The 13,587-nt window shown below is 33.9% G+C and overlaps 1 long non-coding RNA gene across 1 annotated transcript; it reads left to right on the top strand.

Annotated features, from left to right (window-relative positions):
- Positions 1-1,518: 1,518 nt before the first annotated feature.
- LOC123535225 (uncharacterized) lies at positions 1,519-11,710 on the top strand. The gene is made up of 4 exons (XR_006683168.2): positions 1,519-1,732; positions 4,963-5,109; positions 6,966-11,023; positions 11,595-11,710. It is a non-coding gene; the product is annotated as an uncharacterized LOC123535225 (long non-coding RNA).
- The last annotated feature ends 1,877 nt before the right edge of the window (positions 11,711-13,587 follow it).

Raw genomic sequence — 13,587 nt, 5'->3', positions numbered from 1 at the left:
TAATTCCAAATTCCTGACAGAATTCAAACTGTAATTTCTGTGAAATCATTATCCAAAGAATATAATCCCTCTCTTTCAAAATATCGTTTTGAATCTACAATGTTAATGTTTATCCATCAAATGCGAATTGTCTAAACTGGTAATATTTTGCTATAAAAAATACAGGAAAGATTTTTTTAAAAGATCTTACTTAGAGTCTGCCCTGTCCTCAGACAGCTTCATATTTAAAACATCATGGGAGGTTCCACTTTCATTTATCACCGAGAATAAAACAAGATTCTAGAAAAAGCTAGAATAACAGACTTTGAAATAATGAAAACACCCTGTTGATCGAACCTTCTTGAAAACCATATACTACAAATAACTTATTAACATACATGTTGTCTCAAAACTAGGAAACAATTAGTCATTAATATGCAAAGATAAAAGTTAATATAATGGGGAATGATATATACATAACAATAGTTAAAAGGCGAAACATGTAATTTGATTTGAAATCACGAATACTTTCTTTCAGGACAGATTATTTGACAAGCAAAAGTATCGTGCTATTGCAATACAGACATAATGTATGTCTGTCTATTTATAATTTCTGTTAAATGTAAAGGACGCCAAAACACGTTCGTTGACCAACTAAATAATATAAGACCTTTGTTCACGTTTGATTTATTGTGAGCAACTACGGTCATTTACATGCCCATGCAACGGTAATATGTCACTTGACAAATACAGTAAAATTTGCAGTTTTCAAATATCATTTGGCCCTTAATAAGCGAAAGTAGCCTATCAAAAGTAAACGTTCCTATCATTTAAAGGCTCATAACGCCTTTGTTTATGTGGCTGCCAATTTTTTTGTTATAAACATAAAATGTATTGATTTCTTGTTAGATCCTGATTTCGATATTTGTTTTCCTTATTTTTGTTAAAAGTTTGAATATTTATTAACTCAATAGGAAGTTTTATTGAAATCATTGTTTTATTACCTCCCTTTATGGTTCTAATGGGATACGTTCATGTGCAGTTATAAAAGTAGGGTTATTCTAACCGTGTAATTATGCATAACATCTATTTGGACAGCTGTTTCATCTGATCCTAAAATAATTTAAGCATTGAGGAACTTTGAGGATCAGTTTAGAATGGTATGTAATGTATATGATCTTGTCTCATATGTAACCAGTGTTATTACACGGTTCCATATAAAAATCGCCATTTAATAGTTTGTGCTATCTATAGTTTAACACATTAGTTTAAAGTCAAAAATGAAACAAAAACATCGCCGGATGATATATTTCTAATATCATGTAATAAAACACTTATTGAAAGGCTTAACGGTCAATAAGCGTATGATATTTTAGCATGACAGAAATTCAACGGATGATACATTTCCGACTTGTGTTGATAACTCATCAATTAATTATTCTAACTTAACAATTGAATTTTAGACACGAAATCACTTGAAAAATATAATAGATGCAGACATATTGTTTCAAAGTTCAATTTAACTACAATAAAGTGACCTCTGACTTCTACATGAGAATAATTTTCAAAGTAAATATTACGTTTTGCTATATGTTTTAGGAACAAAATTAACAACATCATATTAATAATATACGTCGTTGAAAGTCGGAATATCTATAAAGAAGTTAATAAGGACTAATTATAATGTTTTTTATTGCTACGCTTCTTATATCGGACGTTTGCTTGAACAACGTTGCAGCAGACATAAAAAGATGTAAGTACCTTAAAATTAACATTTTTTAAAGTGTTTTAAATATTTTAGCTCACTTAATAGAAGGCTAAAGATGTTACTCCTTACATTATCATAAACACCGTGTCACAGTGCCATCTGTAATAGCGTCACTGTTTTTTGTCCTAATTGTATCACCGTACAAATATCATTACAGAAATAATAAAGGGTTCGTGCACAATCTTCACATTACTGTTTTGCCACTGAACGTTTCAAGTCGGTGACACATCATGTCCCGTTATCTTTTCATTTTGGTTAGCTTTGCGTATATTTTAATGTATTTATTGTTAAAGTTCACATTTGTAAATGCATTGCTAGAAAGATAGACTTCTGAAGGAAACTGAGTCTTTGAAGTTGGCTTTTCGATATTTTTCTTGATTTGTTTCCAGAAAGCTAGCATTTACATGACACACACTTAATGTTGGAATCTATATTTAATTTACTAGTATCGCTTCATTAATACACTTTATAAAAAGAATCTATGAAAGCAGCAAAAAATAGCACATTTGATTGACAGAGTCTGCTTGTAAGAGGTAATAAAATTTACAACACGCCTCTTACCTTCTAGCACCGGCCAAAGTCAAACTTTATCATACATAAACATTAAATTGACTTCATAATTTAAACTGACTAGAACATATAAAGACACTGTCAGAGTGTGGACTTCTATGTACTTAACGACTTGTTGCTGATGTGATAATACATGGTTACGAATATCCTCTTGGTTGGTTGTATACTCGGTTTGACAAAGTGTCTGTTTAACACTCTTAAGATCAAAAGTCGGAGATATCTTTATAAATAATACAAAAAAATAACCAAAACAATTTCAAATTAATGCTTTATTTCTGTCTTGAAACATACAGCGCATGGCATGAGAACACATGAGGTATGACAATATGATACTTAACAATAGAAGGGACTGAACTTAAATAACAAATATAAACTTAAGAAAACAAAAGAGAACCTGTCAACAAAGAAGGGAAACGGATGATAAATACAGTACGTAAATAAAGAAAGTAAACTGAAGTTGACAAATAAAGTTGGGTCTCCCTGGTTAAATGTCAAATCACTTGCCCAGCCCTCACCTCCTCCTCCTCCTTAATCAATGTGAATTCGAAACCTTCCTTGGGTTATAGAATTATTCATGTGAGGAAGCCATTCTGCTAGCTAAGGGAAAGTCCGTTGTCAGTGCCTGAGTTACCGCACAAAGGGGCACCTGGCGTCTTCTGTTGATGCTAAAATGTCGCCACATGACCTATATTTATTGACTTGACTCTAAACCCGACAATTTATGTCAACCATGTCATAAATCAAATATTGGCTCCATTAAATATGTGGACACAATTCAAAAGATGTATTAAGTCATAAGAAGTGCTCTCACACTGATAAATGACAAGAATGAAACGACTACATAATTAAACTTGCGGAAACTGTTATCAATAACTGTCTCTGTTCGTCTTGGAGATCTATTGCGTTCTGCTGTTGAAAGGATAGCAAGTATGGACCCAACTTGGATTAAGATTCTTTGAGAAAGTCTGACAGTTATTGGTATACTACAACTAAGACTGGTCACTTGTAACAACCATACGACAAAATTCGAGATATCAAAATGTGCATACATGAATTCAAAGAAATAGTTTGTAACGTTAAAACTGTGTGGACACCAGAAAATGCCTATATACATGTACCTGGAAATGGAAATGCAGACCATTTGGAAAAGACAGTAGCAATAAAAGCAGAGAAAATGGAAGCGAAAGCACATTTATAAGACATTAATCGAAAAGTATAAGTGATGCCATTGAAGGAGGAATATATCTGTATCAGCTAAGACGACTGGTTCATAAAATAGATGAGAATACCCAAGTCAACATACCACGGCATGTCCTTTATTCTCAAAGGTAATTCTTCACCTTTGAATGTATCATTGCATACTACAAAAATAAGGTTTTGGTTAAGTGACTCTCGACTACTGCAAGGCTTTTCACGAGCATACCTATTTCGAAGATAGAGCATACAGACGCAATCAAGGAAATCTCTTGGAATGAACAGAGAAAATATGGTTCAGATAAAAACTAATCATAGTTGATATCCTCAACACGTTTGAATTTCATCCAAGAGGTTAAAATCCCATTTTGAGCAAATTTCCTTAGTGATTCGTTAATTTTATCAGTAATCTTGAAGAACTGATAATGAATCGTTGGCAATTTGGTCTCCCAGTCTTTTTTAAAAGAAGAATGTTCAAGAACTATTATCTATCAAAAACCTACTATTCAAGTATGTAAAACTGAACGAAAGGCCTCCCAGAATGTTCGGATTTTTAACACAAGTGTCCTAGATTATAAGAGTTAGTTTGCAAATATATAATATATTACAGTACATGGTTTGCAATCGTACGTCGTATCCAGGTTGCTTTCCTTTAATTGTCTTACAGCAAGGGAGTTCTCGTTTTAATTAGGCCTACCACATTTGTATGATATGAACAAGTTCTTACTGTTTCTGTTGATTTCAAAATCTACATTGTCTTTTACAAGAAAGAAGTTATGCACTTGATACGCTATAATCGATTGCTTTCTAACACAGACAACCGTTTGATGACAAAAAATTGTATCAATGTGAAGCACACTAACAACAGGAACATATGCAACATTTAAAGACAGTTTTTCGAAGTTAATACTAGTATATGAATTTATATACTCAGTCTAGTAAAATACCAGTGAAATGATAATTAAATAATATTTAAAGGGACCTATATCTATTTATGCAATAATAAAAACATACAGAACAAACACATGTAGAAACCTTTATGAAATGTACTAATTCTGTCTTCTATCTGCTTTTGAATTAAAAGCTGAAATTTCCTAAGGAATGTTTTAATGCATTTTTATATTACTTTACTGGCAAAATGCCTCATTTCAAAGTTAGACAGTTTGTGTATTAATCCGTTATTCGACTTATAGACATATTGATGATACAGTACAAGGTAAGACTGCACAAACAGATAACAAATATTGGACAATAAATATTGTTTCTACACAAGAGAAAGTATCAAAATGATTCTACGCTTAGATACATATGATTCACATAGACTTTTGAAATTATGTTGTTTCATTTCAATTTTACAGCAAACAAGAATCTTTGATAGTAAAAGTGTTTTAAAACGAAAAAGAACGTGTTTACACTTGCAAGACTGATCTAAAATTTGTTTGCATTTACAGATTACTTGGCTTCAGCTTGTGATGATAGTATAAACCTAATAAACAATGATAGCATCCTTCTGACGTTGATTCACCCAGGTAGACATGAATTGTTGTCAGACAATTACGTCATCTAAAGCCGGAGACCAAATCATGCTTTACTTTAAGGTGATTGGTTATGTCACTTGTGTCTGGTTTGCGAAATATCTTGAAGAGGACAGAGTGCCTTACATACCACAGTCAAGTAAACAAAGCAAAGAATGATTTTGTTTAATGAGGCCCGGTCGACGGTTGAACTCACAAACTTTGGTTGTCACCTTAAAGATGACACACCTCATGTTTATACCGAACAAATTATAAAGTCACTGTAATAAATGCGTGTGTATGCAAACATTATATAATTGATGTTTTAGATAATTGGATTTCTTGTTTTCTAAATCACCATTACGTGTAGGTTAGATGGAAGGTACTATAGATTAAAGAGGTAGGTTACCTTCATATTTGTAAGTGCGCATGTCCAACCGGAAGCTAACGTGACGATTTACGACGACGTTTACGACAAACTAAATGTGTTTATATGTCCATTCTTCTGAAAACAAATCATGAACCTGTCTCCGATCTGATGCTTTATGGTTTAATAATGCAGAAATAATGAATAAATTGCCGCAGAAACGCTTCAAAACAATGTTGTATTAAAATGACGTCATTGACGTCATGACGTTACGTGTCAGTTACCGCGCAAAATTAATAGCTTTTATTTTGAAAGTACGTAATTCTGTGCATTTTCTTTATTTGAACTTTTTTCAAACAGCTATTATTTGCTGAAATATTATTTATGAGTCTTTTCCTCTGAATAACAATCAATATTTTGCTTCTTCTATGTAGTTATATTGAAATTTTATGCGGAATGTAAGAAAATGGATGATGGTAACCGATGTTATTTGGAATATAATAGGGTGAAAGTTTACTTGTTACGGCCATTTTCAAATAAAAAACTTGCAGTTTGATTTGCAATACCTATTTTTCAGTTTTCGTTGATAATTTGTTAGTTATATACTAAAACGAAGCTCTAAAATTGTTCAAATTTCAGTAGAAAATTGTGATTTCTTGAATTGAATTGATGTTACCTTGGAAACGAAGCCCGTGACCTATATATCTAAATGTAAAATTCAAAAGCGTTGACACTGGTCTATTTAAAGAACACAGCTTCGGCTTTTTATTTTCATTTCAACAACATCCATGAGAATAATAGCACATGCTGAACGATTTTTCCATGAAAAATGCAAGACGAAGGGTACTGCTGTAAGTATTTTAAGCTGTGAAATTTGTTTGAATAAATACAAATAACATGAAAATATAACTTACGTTTGAAATAATATGTTTTGAAGCTACATTAGCAAGAAAGATAATTTTATTCAATATTTTTTATAAGAAATTGCGACAAAAAGCAAGATATAAGCTATTTTAAACATCTCTGTTGCCATGGTTACTTTAAACTTTAAGTAAAATAGGGTACCATGTAAAGTGCTTGGTATTTTGCTAATAATATTACCGAAATATTCCATGTTGGTTATTAACAGAATGGCACTGAAGCCGTCGAAAACCCCGTTTTTATACATAGTTGTTTAAAAATGAGCGAAAATGCGTTACCAAGGAAACACGAGCCCCGCGACATATACTTTTTAAGCTTATATTAGAAAGCTAACGCGCATACTAGTAAAATTATCAATTATGCAGACTTCTACGGATATCAGTGAAACTAAAATACACTGAAAAGTGTTAAATATCCGTATTTTCCTTCTTCTTTCAATATAAAATACCTTTGGAGGGTCATGTTCTTTAAACCTGGATAAAAATTGAACTTGAAGGGCCAGAGAAAAACGAAATTGAGATTGTAGCTGTTAAAACATCATATTACACAAAATACAAAAAATTGCTGCGGTTCAACTAATTTGAATTTAACCTGGTAACAAGGTAACCTACCTCCTTAAGGTGCATAAATGCATTTGTATTTTTTTTTACAGTTTATCGATATTGCATGGAGCCACGAGTGTGCAAATGATTGGATAGAATTACATGACGGATTGGGTCTTAATTCACCTTATGTGTCAGGTATGAAACCGCAGTACAAGCAGAATATTATTTACTTTTGATAAGATGTCGATCGTTTGGAAATATTTAGAGGGTGCTTTATTTATAATACGCTTTCATTTTTAGTCATAAAAGCTCATTGACATCCTCAAACAGTCCGGGGAATTTTATCTATTCTATGTAAAATGTCCGTTTTTAATAAATAAGACTTTGAAGTAATTCTGTCCACTTCGAAGAAAGGGGACTATATTGGTTTTCACCTGTCGGTCGCGTAAGTCGGTATGTTGGTTGGTCTATCTGATCGTCTCTCGGTAGAGCGAACGATTTCTGGCCAATTACTTACAAACCACTCAACCCAGAATATTCAAACTTGGTATCATGGTTGGGTTTATAGAGTAACTGCTCCCTAAAATCTTTTGGGTCGGTAGGTCAAATGTCAAGGTTACAGGGACCCAATAACTTCAGAATCTTTTGACCTAGAACCTTCAAACTTAGTAGCATGATAGCGCTTATAAAGTGATGAATCCTTTTGTTTTGGGGGTCAGAAGGTCAATGGTCAAGGTCACAAGGGCCTGGAATTTTGAAACAGTTTCCGTTCTTAACAACCATTTGATTCATAACCTTAAATTTGGGTGTCAGAAGGACAATGGTCAAAGTCACATGCGCCTGAACTCCGCTCAGTAACTTGAGAACCACTCGACCCAGAACTTTCAAACTTGACAGCATTATTGGGCTTATAAGTAGATGACTCCTATAGTTTTTGGTTTCAGTAAGTGAAACATCAAGGTCACAGGAACCTGAAAACTGAAAACGATTTCCTGTCAATAACATGAGAACTACTCGACCCAGAACTATCGAACTTAATAGCATGATTGGGCTTATAAAGTTGATGACCCTGATTATGTTGGAAAGTCAAGAACGCAGAGATCAAATGTCAATGTCACAGGTGCCTGGATCTTAAAACTGAGTGAAACAGTTTCCACTCAATCACTTGGGAACCACTTGGCCCAGTATCTTCAATCTTGATTGGACTTATGCAGTTGATGATCCCTATTGTTTTGGATGTTAGTTGGTCAAAGGTCAAGGTATTAGTGATCACGGGGCTAAACAATAGGACAACTCCTCAAAGGGGGTATGCGTGTAACAAACAGCTCTTGTTCTGTATTTAAGAGACGTCTACCTTTGCGTTTCCAAAATGGCCGATCAAATCTTAAATATGTTTTGTATGCAATACAACAGTTGATGTAAGTTGTAATATTGACGTTATTATACAGTCATATATCTTCAGATATTTCGAAAAATACATTTGCAGTATCATTCATGCATACATGCTTTTTAACGATGCCACTGTAAAATATAATACAGGTTTAATGGGAAATCTCTGTGGCAACCAAACAACACCGTATATTCTACAAGTGCCAACAACCTTTTCGTTCGTTTCAAGAGTGGATGGTCAGTCGCATATCAAGGGTTTGACCTAGTACTAACACGATACCACACAGGTATATGTAATATATGATAAATGCCATGATAAACAGAGTGGCCAACCCACCTGACCTTTGGATACCGTACACACGGAGAAAACGTCCCGATGCAGATAACACTTCACCTACCTTTTCGAAGACAACAAAATGAGTGCCCTCCGCTGCACAAAGCGTCTACCATCGATTCTCATAACTTTCCAAAAATTCCGCCTGACTGCTTTTTAACATAACGTACATCCGTTTGCTGCCGGGTGAACGGTTTCAAAAATACTAAGAACTGATGGAAGACGCTGTTGTGCTGTGGAAAAGTCTCATTTTACTGTCTTCGATACACTGTATCTTATGACATCCGTCAAGTAATAAAGAAATAAGTTATACGCAAAATGTTACCTGAATCTGGCCCCCTTGAAAAAGGGGCCTCTGAGGAGACCACTAGAATTAGTATTTACAATATAACAGATACAACAGTACAACAGATATAACATTATGAGTGTTTACTATATCTCACAAATGACAGGTCTATTTCGAGATAATTTTATATAACTTGTACATTACTTAGTAAAATGGATACTTTTGTTTTCTTTTTTTAATTATCAAAATGGATATTTTTGTTTTCTTTTTTTTTAATTGTCAAAGCAGTGTAAGATAAAATAGTTCAGCGGCGTAGAATGTAGTTAATATCAGTTTAATTTTTATACTAAGTTATACTGTCAGTCACGTACGATGTGGGTTCGATTCTGCTAGTTAGCTATAGTATTCGAAAACTATGAGCAGATGTACGTACTTTTGTTATGCTATCCAAGTAGTATTGTAACAACTTTGTCTAAGTAAGATTCAAAAGCAAAATATTCTTTTACAGATTTATACAATAACAGTACAATACTTCAATCTATACTGCCGCGCAAATCTTGCATAAATTTATCAACCAGTCTTTGTTTGAACATTGACAGAAAGTTTATAATGTCTGTTAGGTATAAATTAAACAATACAATACAATCTAAAACCATATCTGGCTAAAATATTTTTATGTTGCTAAACCAATTTACTTTGTTCATTTCAACATCTGAGATAGAAGAATCGACAATACTTGTTACAATCATATCATCACTACTACATGATTTAAATCATATTTTTGTTATGCGTACGTATTTGTTTATGTAAAGAGAGTATCGACCTAACTGTCCATATACATCTACATTTGAAGTAGATTGTCTTACACCAAGAATGGTTTTACAAAACTTCAGGTGTAAATTTTCAAGCTGTTTCGATTTTGTAAAACCACACATCTCACAACCACGTGTTATGATAGATGATTCACATGCATTGAATGTTTTAATATGAAATAAGTAAATTATTGCCTTTAAGCCGTTTCCGTATAAAGTTTGTGTATTTAGGTTGAAATTTTCTGTATGATTTAATGTTACGTCCAAGTAGTTAAATCATTAACGACCTCTATATCTTCATTAACACGAACAACAACAAGTTTTGTCTTAACTACATTGACTTCTGGGCACACTTGTTACAATATTCATATAACCTGTCTAAAGACAAGTGTTCAAATTCTGGTGTAAAACCAAATGCAACCATGTCTTTAGCAAAAAGAAGAAATATTAGACAAATATCTTGGAGACTTCAACCTCAATCGTTTCCTTTTTGTAAAACCATTTCTAGATCTACAATGAAGAAAACAAACATAACTGGCGAGATTATCCCCGTCTTAATCCAATCGATATATCAAAACAATCAGAATAAGTGTCCATACAGCAAAGGATCTGTTGTAAATAATCTTACCTTTGAGTTATAATGTTAGTAAGGTAAAAATATTTGATTTTAATTACAAGTTACAAAAAATGAAGATCCTATGTCTTACTGAAGCAGATTTACAGACTTGTTTATAATATCTCGTTATTGAGGGTTACTTGGACAGAGTCGCAGTGGTCGTAAACGGACAGGCATATTTGAAAGCATAATTAACCCATTTTACCTGTTTAATTTCTAAAATGGACAGTTCCATCATTCAGTTTAGGCAGCACAACTTATTATTCAAAGAGGTGTTCACTGAAAATTTACTGACTGGATAGCGAACAGTGCAAATTGTGATCAGCCTGCATGGACCTGCAGACTGATATTAGTCTGCACTGGCCGCAACGGCAAAATCACTTGCCGCAAGCAGGCTAAAGGTTAAAATAAATTACAAGCACCATTCTTTCCTTTCGCTTAACTTTTAGCAGATTTATTCATTCATACATCCGTGCATCAAAGGTGAATATACTTGCCAAAATGGCCGCTGTATCTCAGAGAGTTTGGTCTGTAATGGATATAATCCTTGCGGGGATGTTTCCGACTGTAGACCTACAACGCCAGTTCCTGTACCTGATTACCCTGGTCATGTACATCGTGTTCGATCGACTGGAGATATTGTTGCCATCGTCTTTGGATCGTTTGCTTTCGTTTCTGTAATAGTGTGCAGTATAGTGTATTGCAGGAGTCGACGCCGACGCATGAATGTTAGTAACTTTATAATCTTCATAGTATATCATTACTTCTGTATATGGCATTTTTATAGAGCAAATACCACTCAGTAATGACATTTTACCTTCCAAGTAAAAGTCTGTTTTAGGAAATTATCCTTTTCTCGGGCACCAAACATATTTCCGTCCTTTCGGTGGTTTTGCTTCACTGAAGTTACATTTTATGTTCAAACCGTGTTTAAGGTGGAATAGCACTTTGTATTTTTTTTATAACCCGCATATGATTTTGATATCATATTAAAGTTGAAGTTATCCCCGGCATGAAAGTGTAACTATTTTCTTGGTTATTAGTGAAACTTGTTAGCTAAGACGTCGCAAACATTACCATGCACGTCTATTTTGGCGCCACGTTCAAAAACTATAAAAAAAAAATCGGTTTATTTTCTCTCATTTGTTTATTTTTCAATTTACGGCAATGAAATTTACATCTTTATGTGTGTTATACAAAGGTCTACAGCACATGGACTTGTCAGCTCTTGGTAATGACATGTTCAATTAACTTTACTTCTGTAGTAATAGTTATTACTAATTTTATTTCATATTTCAGGGAATGAATTATCAGGCGGCTGTAGGTTGAGTGATAGAGCATGTCGATATATTCGGCTACTACAGATTTGTACAGCAACAACAAACGTTTTAAGCCATTCCATAACATAATTATATGAGCCGTGCCATGAGAAAACCAACATAATGGGTTTGCGACAAGCATGGATCCAGACCAGCCTGCACATCCGCGCAGTCTGGTCAGGCTCCATGCTGTTCGCTTTTAAAGCCTATTGGAATTGGAGAAACTATTAGCGAACAGCATGGAGCCTGACCAGACTGCGCGGATGCGCAGGCTGGTCTGGATCCATGCTGGTCGCAAACCCACTATGTTGGTTTTCTCATGGCATGGCTCATATTTATATTATAGTTTGTGAATATTTACAACTAATGTTTCTTCTTTCATATTGTCATTATCTGAAAATGTTGATGAATATGCCATGATTTCCATAAACTTTGATTACATAGATTGCCGATAGCATAAATTTATGATTGATGTCAAAAATTGAGATACAGCAATTTGGAACAGTCAAACAACATGGACATAAAGTGATCGTAAATGCCATTGTAACTTAATGAATTTTATACATTATAATTTATACATTGGCAAATGACTTCCTTCGAATTAGTCATAAAATACAAAAATAAAGTTTCAGTAGAAGATCCGAATGTTAAGTCTTTTTTTTTAAATATTTGGAAAATGCACTCGTATTCCAGTATTTTTCTTCAAAATCCGATTGTATTGTTAAAAGCTGAACAAAGAAGGATCACTTCGGTTGCTTTCCTAACAGTTTACGGCAATGAAAATGCATCATAGCATTGTAAAAAATATATTGAACACATATTAAAAGGTAATTTGTTTATAATATTCTATTCTGATACATTTGAAACATTTTTTCTGGCAATTTATTATTAATCTGTTTTAGCTGAAACATGTTCCTTCTGAATGTTTATAGAAATAATTTTTGTAATTGAAAATTAGCTTGAGGTGATTTACATAAATTCCATACACGATAATAATTATCATATAATCTGTCATTGGATGTAGATGCGGATATTCCCATCTGCATCTGTAGAAGATTGTTTTTCTTGCATACCGTTTTTATAAATTATTGTATAACTGTATAAACAAATCAAAAAGAAATACTTTCTGTATAATAGCACTCTTTCCTATAGTAGTGTATTTAGATAAATTGCGAGAAATTAACGGAATATAACATTTTTAAATCAAGAAATATGCTTCAAGGAACGAAAAGTAACTATCAAGGTAATGAATTTTTATCGAATATTGTATAAACAATATATCAATACATAAATGTATAGTTAGGTGTTATTAACGGCAGCCCGCCCGCTTAGGTTGAGCGTTGGTCTACGGATCGCGGGGTCGTGAGTTCGATGCTCAGGCGGGGCGTATGTTCTCCGTGACTATTTGATAAACGACATTCTGTCTGAAATCATTAGTTCTCCACCTCTGATTCATGTAGGGAAGTTGGCAGTTACTTGCGGAGAACAGGTTTGTACTGGTATAGAATCCAGGAACACCGGTTAAGTTAACTGCCCGCCGTTACATGACTGAAATACTGTTGAAAAACGGCGTTAAACCCAAGACAAACAAACAAACAAAGTTATAAACGGCAGGAGAGTCATCTTGCACGGGGGATGGCAGTTGGGATTTGCCGGTATGGGTTAAATCACCGAAAACGCCAAGAATAATTTTACGTCCAATTTGTTTTCTTCTTGATACTTTTTTCATAAAAAACGGCGGCCTTTTCGAACATATCTTAGAACTTATTTTGCCACGGGAAATTAATTTTTGTTATGTGTTGGGTTCTGTCACACCAGCACAATGGTAGATCATATGGTGACTTTCACGCTTTTGATGGTGGAGGAAGACCTTGGGTGCCCTTCCCCGCATCATTCTATCACGAGCGGGCACTTGGATAGAATCACCGACCTTCCACAAGCCAGCTGAATGTCATTCACGGAAAAATTATGTT

Source organism: Mercenaria mercenaria, chromosome 12 (genome assembly GCF_021730395.1).
Source record: "Mercenaria mercenaria strain notata chromosome 12, MADL_Memer_1, whole genome shotgun sequence".
Classification (NCBI taxonomy): domain Eukaryota; kingdom Metazoa; phylum Mollusca; class Bivalvia; order Venerida; family Veneridae; genus Mercenaria; species Mercenaria mercenaria.
This window is presented reverse-complemented; position numbering and strand designations above follow the sequence as displayed.